The sequence below is a fragment of the Lutjanus erythropterus genome, chromosome 1 (genome assembly GCF_056507025.1).
Source record: "Lutjanus erythropterus isolate fLutEry1 chromosome 1, fLutEry1.hap2, whole genome shotgun sequence".
NCBI classification, from domain to species: domain Eukaryota; kingdom Metazoa; phylum Chordata; class Actinopteri; order Lutjaniformes; family Lutjanidae; genus Lutjanus; species Lutjanus erythropterus.
Genome location: NC_139317.1, coordinates 48,540,869 through 48,556,485, shown reverse-complemented (window position 1 = coordinate 48,556,485; position 15,617 = coordinate 48,540,869).

Genomic DNA, 15,617 nt, shown 5'->3' with positions numbered 1-15,617 from the left:
CTCTTCTCCTGACCAGCTTTGGCAAGAGTCAGTCACCTGCCCAAGGACGACTTCCCAGATGGTTCTGTGTAACAAACCATCTGGCCTGTCAGGTAGTTTGAGTATAAACCACTGTACAGTGTTTTAGCAACTGATAAGCCTTAATACTCCTATGATATGTTCACATTACTGGCGACACAGCTATAAAATGGCCAAATAAGGCTGGCTACATTGTCAGTGCTGACAAAAGTTGAGGCCAGTTCAACTTTTATTTGTAGCTCATCATGCCAGACACACAGAGACAAGAGGTGGACGTCAGTTTCTGGCTTCATGTCACTGGCTTCCACTGTGACTTGAAGCTGGATGCTGTGTTGCAGCTGATCTGAACATACCATTAGATGTATGACTCAAACGGTCCTTCATGAAGCACATTTCATCATCTCATCCGTACCCATAGCAAAATGCCCATGAACACAGTCCTTTGCGTTTATGTCTTTTTTTTTTTTTTTTTATTTGAAGGAACAGTATGTAGTCATTATGTGTGCAAAAGCGAGCTGAAGCCATGGACTGCAGGTTAAATAGGTTGTAATAAATATATGATCTATGGTTGAAGCGAGTTGTTACCCCCATCACCTCCTCCCGACAAGTCCTCCACTGTAAGTTGATCAGCTCTTTATAACTGTGGATTGTTTGTTAATGTAAAGTTAAGCTTGTTATCATCTATGATCTCTAGAAGATTATTCCTGATTTCTTACAAATTTCATAGCAACAATAACTCATTTGCTGAAAATTTTGCATTAATATGAACTCTGATTATATGAAACAGACATACAAAACTTATCCCAGAATAGAATATTCCAATGGGAGACACTGTGGCTGCACTCTTCATGTCAAAGAGTGTTTCAACTTAACATTTTTCTTTTGATTTTAGGATATATCACAGTAAATATATTACGGATTTCTCCTTTAACTCTCTTTAGGTTGGGCTGCAGACAGTTGTTGTGCAAAAAAGTACAAAATAGAAAAACTTCAACATACATTCTGAATAATAATGAAATTCAACACTTAAGTTGGAATTTAATTAACAGCAGTCCTGTCACAGATGACAGGAAGCAGCAGTCATGGTGAGCAGAAGTTTTGCAGTGGTAATGACTTTGCTAAATGTACTGAAAAATATAATATAACTGCGCCTTTTTCAACAATCAACAATATCCAACAGCATTAGAAATTTGCAGGAAAAATCACAAATAGCCCATGCTGACCAATCACAGTTCTTGGTGTCCCCATACTGTAACTCTGTAGCCACCGTAGCTTCAAGATGTAGTAACTTTTTTGGGGAGGTGCACATCAGCTACAACACAGCTTCATGCATAGTTCTTCTTCTTCTTCTTCTTCTTCCAGGCCCTGGAAATCTACTTTATGATCTTGATATTTGATGTGGCACAGGCTTTTTACGCTAGATGCCCTTCCTGATGCAACCCTCCTCATTTGTCTTGTCTTGGAACTAGCAAGTAGGAATGTATTGGCTTCTGCTGATTGGCAACCTGGCGTTCAGTGTCTTGCCCAAAGACATGTACAACTGTAAATTAGTCATATAAAGTATAAGTGCATCATTGGTTTTCTGGTCTGGTTGGAGAGCATTTAAGGTTTGACTGGAGTATCCGTTTGGCCACCACCTCCCTCTGTCTGATAGACAACAGTGTTATCAGGGGTGGAGCAGTCAGGATGGAAGGGTTAGATGTAGAGGAGTGGTGGGACTTCATGTTGTGCCCCACCTCTAAAAATGCTGATTTTGTTCTTTTTTGTGGTTTTGGTACAATAATGACATTGGGAAAAAGTATGTAGCTTTGAACAAACTGTCACCTGCCCATGTGTAGTGTGTGGAGAAAAGGTTAGGACATGTAAAGTGGCAGAAAAGAGTTTGAATGAGGAAAAAGAAATCTTGTTGTTTGGAAGTAATGAGGGCTGCAGGCCTGGAGCACTGAAAGTTGACTGATAGGAAAACATCAAACTATGAGGCAAAAGAAAGAAGCAGAAGCAGCAGACGAGAGAAGCCAGTAAAGAATACTTGAGAGCTGCCTCCATTCACAACAGATCATCCCACTCTCACATGGCAACAGTTCTGCAGAAGGCTGGCCGGCCCTCTTGTTGACATGACGAATCAAAACGCTCACTGCTACAGTCCTCTCAGCCAACTGGAATCCACCTTTTCTTCCAACCAGCATGTTTCCAGTTTTACACATTCACAAAAAGACTGACTAAAGCCTAAAGTAAATGAGACTATAACATCTTCACATATATGTTCAGTTTTTTTTTAAATACAAATATTCCCTTCAATCACAGGATACTGACAGTTTAAACTGCCACTCTTGAGACCATATTAAGACTGACAGACTCTGAGAAGTTTGGACAAAGCCTGACCACACACAGTGACCCTCCAGGTCACCCAGCAGCCCTTTGGGCCAAAGCCTCTTTGATGTCTAATACGGGCTGCAGCAGGCAGGAAGAGCCCTGATACCAATCTGATCCCTACTGCACGGCAATTTTATCCCCACTCCACTGTTTCCTGAGGCACAAGCTACCCAAAAGCGATATGGTGGGTGCCTAATTTCCAGCTCCAAATTAAATTAAGGTCCGAGCCAGGGAAGACATGTTTCCTTACTGCCTTAAGGCTTCTGGTTTGAGTAAAACTGGCCATCCCTGTCTTTCTTTTTTCCACAAGTCTGTCTGTCATGTATACTAAGAAGGGAAGATGTTTGCTGGAGATTCTTCACAGCAAAACTGCTGATTTTCTTTTGAAGTCATTAATGGCTCTACCTGAAAATGTAATCTCTCATTTGTTTCTATATTCCATATACAGGTGCTGGCTTGGCTTGACCATGTTTGACCCGGCATGTCATCCCAGCACAGCAGGGATTTACATCTCTATTATGACAGGGCTTCCTGTGTAAATAAAATAAACAATTAATTTCCTATAAATTCTTCACAATAAAAAGCCCCTCACTATTTTTTTTATCTAAAAGTTTTTTATGAAGCCACAGAATCAGGAAATTTTTGGTTTTCATCAACAGTAACTTAACACAACTCTTATCAACTCAATGTGACATGAAATGGTAAAATAAAGCAGAAACCTGAAAGTACAAACAGCGAGACAGGAAATAAACTAAACTTCAAACCACAAAGATTCAGTTAGAATGTACAAAACTACATACAATTTTAAAAACATCTTTTTCTCTGCCCTCCAGAGACACAAGCTGATAGCCATGACTAGTCATGAATCTGGCCACACACAGTTGTTTGAGGAGGAAGAAGGTAGGTCATCACAGATTGGCTGCTGTTTGTGAGATGTCACATCATCCTGTTTGGAGGTGGGTCGGGCTCGCTTTGGCCACACTCCAGAGAGGGTCCATCGTGGATGCGACTTAAAAGCTAGATGCATTAAAAGCGGTAGTGAAAACACAAATCAGTGCAGCATGGTTTGACCCAGTGTGGCCAAAAGTGTCATGAGGCACCTGGGTAGCTCAATTGGTAGAACATACACCCCATGTACAGAGGCTGTGAGTCCTCTGCAGTGGCCACGGGTTCAACTTCCACCTACAGTCCTTTGCTGCATGTCCTTCTTCTAGTCTCTCTCCCCATTTCCTGTTATATGTTCAGCTGTCCTATCCATTAAAGGCATAAAAAAGCCCCCCAAAATATATATATTTTTTAAAAAGTGCCAATGGAAAGACCCATTTATTGGCTGCATCTACATTTGAAATGGACCAAAGTTTTCCCCAAAACTCAGTTCTGCGGAACAGTAAAATTTCAGAAATGGGGGTATTTTGTTATCTAGTTCATGGTGATGTAAGCCAGCTGAAGCTGTGTGGCAGAAAAGAATACAACTTTTTGTCTCCTGTGATGCTCCATGTGTTGTTTGTAATCCATTCTTCTATTGTTTGAGGAATATTGTTTATTTAATTTTCTTTCAATTTCATTTTTTTGCATTCACATCACATCCATGTGTCATAAGGTTTCTAGAAAACTGTGGGAGGTGAATATTGATGCAGGTGTCAGGTAATTTCAGGCACTTTGTGCAAACATTAGCAGTTTCACCAGAGCCAATGTTGCATAGCACACAGAGTCAACAATGAGCCAACTGCAACTGGAGTGTAACGTTTCAAATTTCCAGGGCCACTCCCAACGGACACATCCACAGACAGCTATTTCAGTAGTTTCTTCTATTTTCTGGAGTCTGCTTGGAGGATACATTCCATACATGCGCAGTGGAATGGATCTGTTGTGGACACATGGACAAATCTGCGGACAGGTCCCTGCAGTCACAAAAAAATTGGGGGTACACAGGAGCCTACTTGGGTACCCGCTGCTGACAAAACTGACTTCACACTGACCCTAGTAGACTCTCGCAGACAAGATAAGTGGTAATAGTGGAAAATACTGCCTTGAGCATGCAAGAGGAGCATTAACAGATTGAAATTGATGGACGGACAGATGGACAAATCACAGATGACTTTTCAGTCAAATCAGAACTTTGTCTGCTTTTAATCTGTGCATCTTTTCAGTCATGGCGGCTATTGCTGTCAGCTCAGGTGAGTTCAGGTCCTCTTCATGTTGTTATAACACAATATACAGCCATGCAATGCAGATCAACACTGCTAGTGGCTGCTGTGGATATGTATATGATATGATAGGATATTTAAACATTAGTTGCTGGAATTATAAAAATCATCACTTGCTGTATCCCCGAGCTCATCTGATGGGAAAGATCATCTGTTACAATAAAAACACCAAATATAAAAGTTCTCATGAACCAGTAATCTGTGAACTGATTGGGTTTCATTATTCTGATTATGTAATCACTTCTGTGCGGCTGTGTGTGTGTGTGTGTGTGTGTGTGTGTGTGTGTGTGTGTGTACATGTGTGATCACCTGATCACCTGTGTGATCACCTGATCACCTCCAGTATCATAGAATATATCCAACACTACGAGAAACCTTTTATTATGACTTCATGCTTTCATGTTCTTGTGGTCAGCTTTATGTTTCCTGGTCATCACATTCTCATGAAGCTTTATGGGAATTTCTTCAAACTTGACACAAATGTTCACTTGGACTCAAAGATGAGCTGATTACATTTTGGTGGTCAAAGGTCAAAGGTCATTGTGACCTTGTGTCTGTGCCATTCATGTGAATGTGATATCACAAGAATGCCTTGAGGGAAATTCTTCAAACTTGGCAAAATGTTCATTTGAACTCAACCCTTTGACCATTGACAAGATATTCCATCAGTTGCTGTTTTCACTGGCAGGTGGTAGGGGGCGCTATGACAGATCATCTAACAAAAATTTGCCACTTGAAGAGGTGAACCCCCCAAATTGAACAGCAAATGAAGATGATGTTCTGTAGCATGAAAACATTGGTGCTCCAGATCTGCAGTTCAGAGAGCACCATGACCCAGCCACAGAGCCTGGGCACAGAGAGGGGCTGCTCGCACTGCAGTCTCTGAAATCCACAGCTGCCAGGACGCAGCTAGGATGTTCATACTGTAGCCCTGTCAGACAGGGACAGGCTATGGGGGACACACACAGCTAATGTTAGTCACACTGGTGACAGTGATGTCACACATGTAAATAAGTGATAAGAAAAAAACAAAACTAAATAGGTGAAGTTGATATTCAACTTAAAAATGTTTCTTTCACAAAAATGCTGTTTTCTGTATGAAAAGTGATTTTTTTGATGTAACCAACCAAAATACACCATAAAGACTGAATGAAGCTAGAACAAAATGATTTTTTGTTACTGAAAGTAGAAGATCTGTTCTTTCTTCTGATATATTCCATGTTAAAATATTCACAGAACTGAATATTCTGTTAGTGTTGAAATCAATCAAAATAAATTTTGTCAAAAATGGTGGTGTTGGCTGGCAATGTTTGTAAAAAAATGCTTGAAGGGAAAGAATTAAGAGTGAACTGATTTTGGTTGTCAAGGTCAAGTGGCCTCACTAAATATATTATTGGCCATAACTAAGATTTCGTACGTTAATTATGACAAAATTATACACAAATATCTAATAGGAAAAAATTGTTTAGGTGATGACATTTTATATCCAAAAGGTCAAAAGTATGTTTTATTAAATTTTATCTATAAATAGTACCTCATTATGTTGAACAGCTTTTCCTCGCTGTCTGAAATGAAACCTCTGACGTCATCTCACACACACACACACACACACACACACACACACACACACACACACAGTGTTACCTCTGTCCTCTCTTCCACTTGTTACCGTTGTTAAAGCCCTCAGCTCTCTCACTATTCCCCTCTCACAGTATCTTTTTCCTTCCCTCCTGTTTCCTCTCATCACTGTTTTGCCTGCTTATGCAATAAAAGCCCCCCCCCCCCCAACACATGAAACCACCACCACAGTGTTACAGGAGGGAGTAGGTTTATGTGGGTGGAGGCTGAGGCTGTGGAGGAATCTCACTTTGTGGACTTATTTGAAAGACATACGCTCGGCCTCTGTCTGTCAGACACACATGTTAACAGCATTCTGTGCAGGCCGGCACTTGACAACAGACAGATCTGAGTGATAAAGATTCCTCTAGACTGAAACGGATGGGTCTGAAGCATACTTTGCCTCATGCAGCCCCTGTGCTGACACATACAGTTAGCTCTTCTATATGAATAAAGCAAACAGGGTGACAGGGCAAGAAAACACATTTAAATGCTACAACAGCATCCCAACATTAGTGTAGAAAGTTTCATGACTCAGTAAAAACAAAAAATGAATGGCAAAATTTATCCATGCATCAGTTCATTTCAGCCTCATCCTACCATCATGTCACAGAATAAACTACTGTAAGAACCACGAGAGCAAAATATAAAATATTAACTTATTTCTTCTCAAAACATTATAACTGCTACCAATACATCTATCTATCTATCTATCTATCTATCTATCTATCTATCTATCTATCTATCTATCTATCTATCTATGTGTGTTTATACATACATACATACATACACACACACACACACACACACACACACATATATATATATATAGATATATATAGATATACAGCTTAATGGATCAGTGTGTAAGACTTAGTGAAATAGCAGATTTCAACCAATTCACCTGGCAAGCATGTAGGACAAACTATGGTGGCCACAAACCTTGCGAAAAACACAAAAGGCTGTATCTAGAGGCAGTGTTTATTTTGTCCATTCTGGGCTACTGTAGAAACATGACATGTTTCAAGGTTCAACATGGTTCAACATGACAGCGGGTCCGCTCCCTCTGTAGATATAAAGGGCTCATTTTAAGGTAACAAAAATGCAACAATTCTTATTTTCAGGTGATTAAACACTAATGAAAACATGCTTATGGACATGATATTCTATTTCTGCCAGTAAATCCTCCTATACCTTGAATTGTCTATAAAAACAAAGAAAACTCTTTGATTGCATGAACATGTTGTATATTTTGCATTTTCTATTTGTAAAGTGTATAGAGATGATATGTGTAATTTTGTTAACCCAGTTGCTGTACCACCTCATTTAGAGTAAAACTCCAGAAAAATGAGTGATATTGGTTCTGGCTGACATTCAAACAAATGCAGCAAAGACAGATTTTTGATTTTTTGACATCAGTAAATGCAATGATAGACAAATGCTTCCTATTTCCTAGAAATTTGTATATTACTAAATAGTTGATAATTGCGTTGTGGTGACACTGTAATTGCAGCGTGGATTATGTTCACACAATGTTTCTTTGAAACAATACATTTATCTTCTGGGTTCACAAGCTGGTGGTTGGGGTGGATGGTGTGTGAAAGTAGAGGAATTTAACACCACTGTGTAGGGTTCACTTCCAGACTCAGCAGTAAAAGCACTTTGGTTGAGGTGAGGGAAAGATTGACTAAATCTCACAGCTGACTTTTGAATAATGCTGTAGTCACAACACATGGACTTGCAAGATATCCTATTTTGGTGGAAACAAATGAAATACATCATCAGTGAATAATTTACTGATAAGTTTACTAAATTTTTGTGACTTGCCAGATACATTCATTAGCAACATTTCCTCACAATGTTAACAGAAAACATATGTTTCCCTCCAAGCATATTTGCTGCTGCAAATTAGCTGCATATAAATGTAACTTCTGAGAGACAGGGCTGAGAAATGATAATTGTGTGACTGCTAGTTCAGCAATGTAGTTCAGCTCTCTGTTTAGGGTGGTGCAGTTCATCTGCCTGCAAACGATTTCTATTCTCAGCATTTTTAGGCAATCAGTTTCCAGCACTTCCAGCAAGTGCAGTGAAATTTACGTTTCAGCTGACAGTTCCTACTGAAAACGCATTGTTTCCCCTCATCTCCTCCATTGTGAGGAGTTGACTGTTAAGCTCCCCCTAGAGGCAGTTAGATTACAACACCACCTAACTTTCAATTACCTACCTGATTCCAAAAGTACAGTTTTGCACAAGTGCTGAGACACATTTCTTGAAACCTTTTTCCCTTTTGCTCAAAACAATTAACACAAAACCAGATCTTCAAACTACATTTACAAAACATCTGACTGTTCTGGCAAAATCAAACTGCTCTCAGATCCTAACCAAAGCCTGTCAGTATATAAAACCTACTGAGCAATCATTACACACTGCATAAAAACATGGACATTTAAAACACAGGGCATTAAGCTACAAAAAAGTCAAGAATTTTTCATTCTCAAAATACTATGAAACATGTACATTCACAGCTTTGTGCAGAACAAATACTGCAAGGAACATTGTGGTACAGATGCCGGATTTATTCTGCCTCATCATTGTGTCTTTATGCTGGGTCAGACCAGTGGACTAGGGAAAAAAGGAAAACTTTTCCACTGGGTTGATGAAATGAGGAATGCTGGGAGAGACATCATTAGAAACAAGTGTGAACAATATTGAGTCATTGTGTGTGTGTTGTTGTTGTGTTCAACTTCTACTGCTTGTGTTTACTATTTTACAACAGTAGTGCATCAAAGTGCATCATTCACACTCCCATTCATACCCTTATCGAGTAGGACTGTGTTTTTGCCGAAAGAGTGCATGTTTAGGGTAGGGCTGCATATTGCAATTATTTTGACTGAAATTGCCATTGCAATATCCAACACAATTAATGGAATTGATCAGTTTTGCATTACAAATTCCATGTTCACCGAAAAATTATTGAAGTTTGTAAAAACAAACATATTTTCTTTTATCTGGAGAATAAGATTACAACTGAAATTTACAATTGTGATTAATTGTGCAGCCCTAGTTTAGCGCACTGAGCATTTGGTGCAAAGAACTGGGTTTAGTGTTTAACTCTGCCTTATGTATTATTATAACTCATGATTTTGAGTGAACAGTATTATCCATGATTGTAACATCTGATGTTAGCATGGTATCTAAAAATATGCAACTTACAGACCAGGTTCACCAATACATGACATACAACGTTTGATTCAAGCTGACCCCAAACATTTTCCACCAGTTTCTCTTTTGATTTCCTGTAAATGGAGCACTGCACATGAAGCCAGGCAGTTAAGCATTAAACCTGATTAACTTTGTCTCTGGATACAGATAGAGTAGGTAAAGCTGGACCTGAGTGTGGCCTCACCCTGCACTGTGTTTGATCTGTAGCCTGCTGGAATGTCACATGAGACTGTCGGCATTGATAAAACCATTTATAGTCCACTCTGCATGGAACCAAAGGGCTGGTTGAATGAGGGCAGGGGGGAAGTAGTTCTACAGCTCATGTGAGACACATCCATCCCTGTGATAATAACCCAGGTGTGGGCGGAGAGCTGACACACTCCTGCTGTAAAGGTGAAGAGGAAGCATGGAGAGGGCACCATGCCACCCAATGAATATCACTATTTATGATGCAGCTTAAAGTTTAACTTTCATAAAAAATGAATCTATATACAGTGATAGATATCTGCACAGCAGTAGCATTATATAGTATCCAGGTCAACACTGAACAGGTCTTTCCTCAGTCCTCTGATGGCAGACTGGAGAGATATACACATATGTAGGATGTAGGAAAGAACAGAGTGATGTTACAGAGAGATGTTCCCATGAGGGTCATGGTGACTGACAGGTGATGTCTGGGAAGTTTGAGGCAAAGATTTTTTTTTTTTTTTACCAAAGACTGCTTAACACCAAAGATGGAGACAAATAATAATAATAAAACAAATCAACTTCAAGTGATAAACTATTAAATGACAATGGTCCAGAGGTGGTGAAATACACTCATACTGTACTCAAGCAGAAATATACATACTTACTCTGGTAAAAGTAAAAGTACTGATTCAACTTAATTAAGAAGTATAAAAGTATAAGAGTAAAAAGCCAAAGGTGCAAAGCATCACATCAGTAACCATCCCACCAATCGCAAGTAAACAAATGCTACTTTATAAAGTACAGCTAGCTGGTGTTAATTTCATCCATCAAAATGGACATTTGGTCATTTTAAACCTACCAGTAATACAGGAACTGCCAGCAGCACCTGCAATACTGGAACAACAACTAGTTTATCTGCTAGCATCAACTCACCTGTTACCTCCACAGTGAGAAGTGATAAGCCGCCAGGAGAGGGAGGTAACATCAGTCAGCTCACTGTTAGCACTGTGAGTCCGACACAGCACAGCTCCACTGACTTGTGGGGAAAAGAAAGTGGTCCCTCTCAATCCATCCTGCAGGATTATCCAAAAACCATTTTCAGGAAACAGAGATGTTCATATTCAAATGACCACTTCAAAACCTAAAACTTCATAGAATACAGCAAAGAAGCAGATGATGTGTTCTGTTTTCCCTGCAGGACGTTTCAGTGCAACAGTAGCCATAGGGATGCCGCTTTTGTAACTAACAGTGTAGGGGACTGGAAAAATATTTTACTAAAGTTACAGAGACATGCCGAATGTTCATCCCATTGGCAGTACATGGAGCAATGGCAATGCAATTTGAAGTCAAAAATCATTGGTTCTGTTGCTGCACAGTTGAGTGACTCTCACAGGCAGTGGCGTAGATGACGTAGGGTTGGTGGGTTTTGTAAACCCATGGGCCCTCTTGTGGTCAAACTTTTTTTTTTTTTTTTTTAAATGTAATGTTGTCGCAGTTGACCCTCGCAGCGGCATGTAGCACGGAGTGTAACGTCAGACTGGGTCACTGCATTTTGTTGCATATAAGGGGGGATACGAGCGGCCCCTCCCAATTTGAACTGATCCATGCGTTTATTGAATGTGATTGGCTCAGCTGCTCAGACGGTGACCGTTATTTTTCTGGAAAAAAAGAAAGAAAAAAGCAAGCAAGGTAGAGGAGATTTGCAAAGATGCTGAAAAGAAAGAAGCCACCAGAAAAAGAGATGTGTGGTGCAGATAAACGTAGGGCAAAAAAGAAAAAAAAGTTAATTGAGGATGCGGCCAAATGCACGAAACTGACAGATCTCTTCTGTCGTGGTGGGAGCAGCCAGGCCAGTGACGACACGGGTCCGAGCAGCAGCACGGCCACAGCAGGTAAACAAGCACTGTCTGCTGTAACACGGTGCTATCATGATCTCAGACTTGAGACTAGGGTTGTCACAAGAACCGACACTACCGGTAATCTGAATGTGACCGAACCTGGATACGCTCCAGCTGCTTGGTGTGGCCACAGCCACAGCTGAAGCCCATAAACATGACGCGCCATGTGTCTTTCTCCGGTCAGTTGTCATGGAAACAAGACGCTCTGACAGTGGTGCGCACTTAGACCATAATACATCCATGGTTTGGAGCAGAGACAAAACAAACGTGTGTGAATATATAAAACGGAGCTGAAGAATGAAACAATAAGTTTACACCAATGTCAGGCCCCTTTGACCTCAAAATCCATGTGGAATACAGCCCAGTTACGCCACTGCTCCCAGGCAAAGGTGAATATACAGGGAATATGGAGTCGCTATTGTGGCTACGTTGTATTATCTTGGCAAGCAGGGGCTTCTCCTATGAGGGCACAATGAGAGGCAGACATCAGCAAATTGTTGCAACTTTTTGGAGCTATGTAAGTGGTATTCAAAGCACAATGAGACTTTCAGTTCAAGGTTGAATTGCTCCTTCAACCTTACTAGCTACAACACTCAAAGTGTTTGAGATAGCAGCAGAAACTGTGAAAAACATTATTCACAGCATTGAAGAGAATGGATTTTACACTGTTCTTGTTCTTCTTTTAAACAGGAGCAAATAACAGTATGCGTGAGATATGAGAGGGGCTGGAAAGAAGAGACCCATTTCTCAGATTTGTGGATTGTTCTGAAGGAACAGATGCATATGTGCTTTACTGCCATATAAAGCAGTTTCTAGAGCAATGTGGACCAAATAGTTTACCCATTGTGGTCCAGGGTTATGACAGGACAGCTGTTATGTTGGGCCATGTTAATAGTATTAAGCAAAGACGGCACCAGGATCATCCCTCTGCTGTCTACATCCAATGTATGGCCCACAGACTGAACCTGTTTTGGGTGGATGCATGCAAAGCAAATCACACAGCAATGGGTTTTTTGATTAAAACGATCAGTGCTCCATGTTGTTGTTTGCGATCAGTGCATGTTGTTGTTTGCGATCAGTGCTCCATGTTGCTGTTTGCGATCAGTGCATGTTGCTGTTTGCGATCAATGCGTGTTGTTGTTTGCGATCAGTGCATGCTGTTGTTTGCGATCAGTGCTCCATGTTGCTGTTTGCGATCAGTGCGTGTTGTTGTTTGCGATCAATGCTCCATGTTGCTGTTTGCGATCAGTGCGTGTTGTTGTTTGCAATCAGTGCTCCATGTTGCTGTTTGCAATCAGTGCATGTTGTTGTTTGCGATCAGTGCTCCATGTTGCTGTTTGCAATCAGTGCGTGTTGTTGTTTGCAATCAGTGTGTGTTGTTGTTGTTGTTTGCGATCAGTGCTCCATGTTGCTGTTTGCGATCAGTGCCTGTTGTTGTTTGCGATCAGTGCTCCATGTTGCTGTTTGCGATCAGTGCATGTTGCTGTTTGCGATCAATGCGTGTTGTTGTTTGCGATCAGTGCTCGATGTTGCTGTTTGCAATCAGTGCTCCATGTTGCTGTTTGCGATCAGTGCATGTTGTTGTTTGCAATCAGTGCTCCATGTTGCTGTTTGTGATCAGTGCTGTGGGTTGCTGTTTGATATCAGTGCTGTGTGTTGCTGTTTGATATCAGTGCTGCGTGGTGTTGTTTGCGATCAGTGCTCCATGTTGTTGTTTGCGATCAGTGCATGTTGTTGTTTGCGATCAGTGCGTGTTGTTGTTTGCGATCAGTGCTCCATGTTGCTGTTTGCGATCAGTGCATGTTGCTGTTTGCGATCAATGCGTGTTGTTGTTTGCGATCAGTGCTCAATGTTGCTGTTTGCAATCAGTGCTCCATGTTGCTGTTTGCGATCAGTGCATGTTGTTGTTTGCGATCAGTGCTCCATGTTGCTGTTTGCGATCAGTGCGTGTTGTTGTTTGTGATCAATGCTCCCTGTTGCTGTTTGCGATCAGTGCGTGTTGTTGTTTGCAATCAGTGCTCCATGTTGCTGTTTGCAATCAGTGCGTGTTGTTGTTTGCGATCAGTGCTCCATGTTGCTGTTTGCAATCAGTGCGTGTTGTTGTTTGCAATCAGTGTGTGTTGTTGTTGTTTGCGATCAGTGCTCCATGTTGCTGTTTGCGATCAGTGCCTGTTGTTGTTTGCGATCAGTGCTCCATGTTGCTGTTTGCGATCAGTGCATGTTGCTGTTTGCGATCAATGCGTGTTGTTGTTTGCGATCAGTGCTCGATGTTGCTGTTTGCAATCAGTGCTCCATGTTGCTGTTTGCGATCAGTGCATGTTGTTGTTTGCAATCAGTGCTCCATGTTGCTGTTTGTGATCAGTGCTGTGGGTTGCTGTTTGATATCAGTGCTGTGTGTTGCTGTTTGATATCAGTGCTGCGTGGTGTTGTTTGCGATCAGTGCTCCATGTTGTTGTTTGCGATCAGTGCATGTTGTTGTTTGCGATCAGTGCGTGTTGTTGTTTGCGATCAGTGCTCCATGTTGTTGTTTGCGATCAGTGCTCCATGTTGCTGTTTGCAATCAGTGCGTGTTGTTGTTTGCGATCAATGCTCCATGTTGCTGTTTGCGATCAATGCGTGTTGTTGTTTGCAATCAGTGCTCGATGTTGCTGTTTGCGATCAGTGCCTGTTGCTGTTTGCAATCAGTGCATGTTGTTGTTTGCGATCAGTGCTCCATGTTGTTGTTTGCGATCAGTGCTCCATGTTGCTGTTTGCGATCAGTGCGTGTTGTTGTTTGCGATCAATGCTGCATGTTGCTGTTTGCGATCAATGCGTGTTGTTGTTTGCAATCAGTGCTCGATATTGCTGTTTGCAATCAGTGCTCCATGTTGCTGTTTGCAATCAGTGCATGTTGTTGTTTGCGATCAGTGCTCCATGTTGCTGTTTGCGATCAGTGCGTGTTGTTTGCGATCAGTGCTCCATGTTGCTGTTTGCGATCAGTGTGTGGTGTTGTTTGCGATCAGTGTGTGTTGTTGTTTGCGATCAATGCTGCATGTTGGTGTTTGCGATCAGTGCTGTGTGGTGTTGTTTGCGATCAGTGCTGCATGTTGGTGTTTGATATCAGTGCTGCATGTTGGTGTTTGATATCAGTGCTGCGTGGTGTTGTTTGCGATCAGTGTGTGTTGTTGTTTGCGATCAGTGCTGCATGTTGGTGTTTAATATCAGTGCTGCGTGTTGTTGTTTTGCAATCAGTGCTGCGTGTTGTTGTTTGCAATCAGTGCTGCGTGTTGCTGTTTGCGATCCATGCTGTGTCTTTTAAGTTTTTAAAAGACATACTTTGGCCAAAGACTTTTAATGTGTTTGGTTGCCGTATCAGGTCAATATAGAATTCTTTTTGTCACACTGTGAGATGACATCCAAACCTCTCTCAGCATACATATGGCATGTGAGTAAGGCATGAGGGTAATTCTAATTCTGTGTGTTTGAGATGTCCCATATATCATCTGAACCCTCAGTGAACCTGCCATTGCCTCTGTTTTGGCTCAGTTTTTTTCAGTAAAAAAACTAAAATGTATTAATAATATTTACATGGTGCATCATACAGGATTTGACCACAGTTTCATCGACAGTAATTTCATATGAGCAGCACTGGTTTAACTGATGATGTTGCTGCATCAGATAGTATTTTAGACCGTAAGAAAACAGTGCACATGGCTATATGAGACCTATCTGAGATATGGGTGTGGGATATGTTTGTTTAGCTTAGCTTAACCCACAAACCGGAAGAGGAGAAACTGTTAGCTCTGTGAGAAAATCTCCAAAGCTGTCTTCTTTACATGTTCTCTATATGTTTTTATGTTTTGACACAATATGCTAGCAGATTGAGATAGAAGAGGCATCAGTGATTTATCAATATGTCAGTCCCTGAACCTTTAGTTCATCTTAAAACCAACCAGGCCTGACTGTTTCCAACTCCACCTCCTCCTCATTCATCTCCTCCACTGCCTATAGGTGTAGACAGGCCTCTCATGTGTTTCATTCATCAGTGACTACTACAGTAGTTTGCTTAGGCTCATGTAGTTTCTGCTCCAGTTAAAGAGATAATGGTGAACAA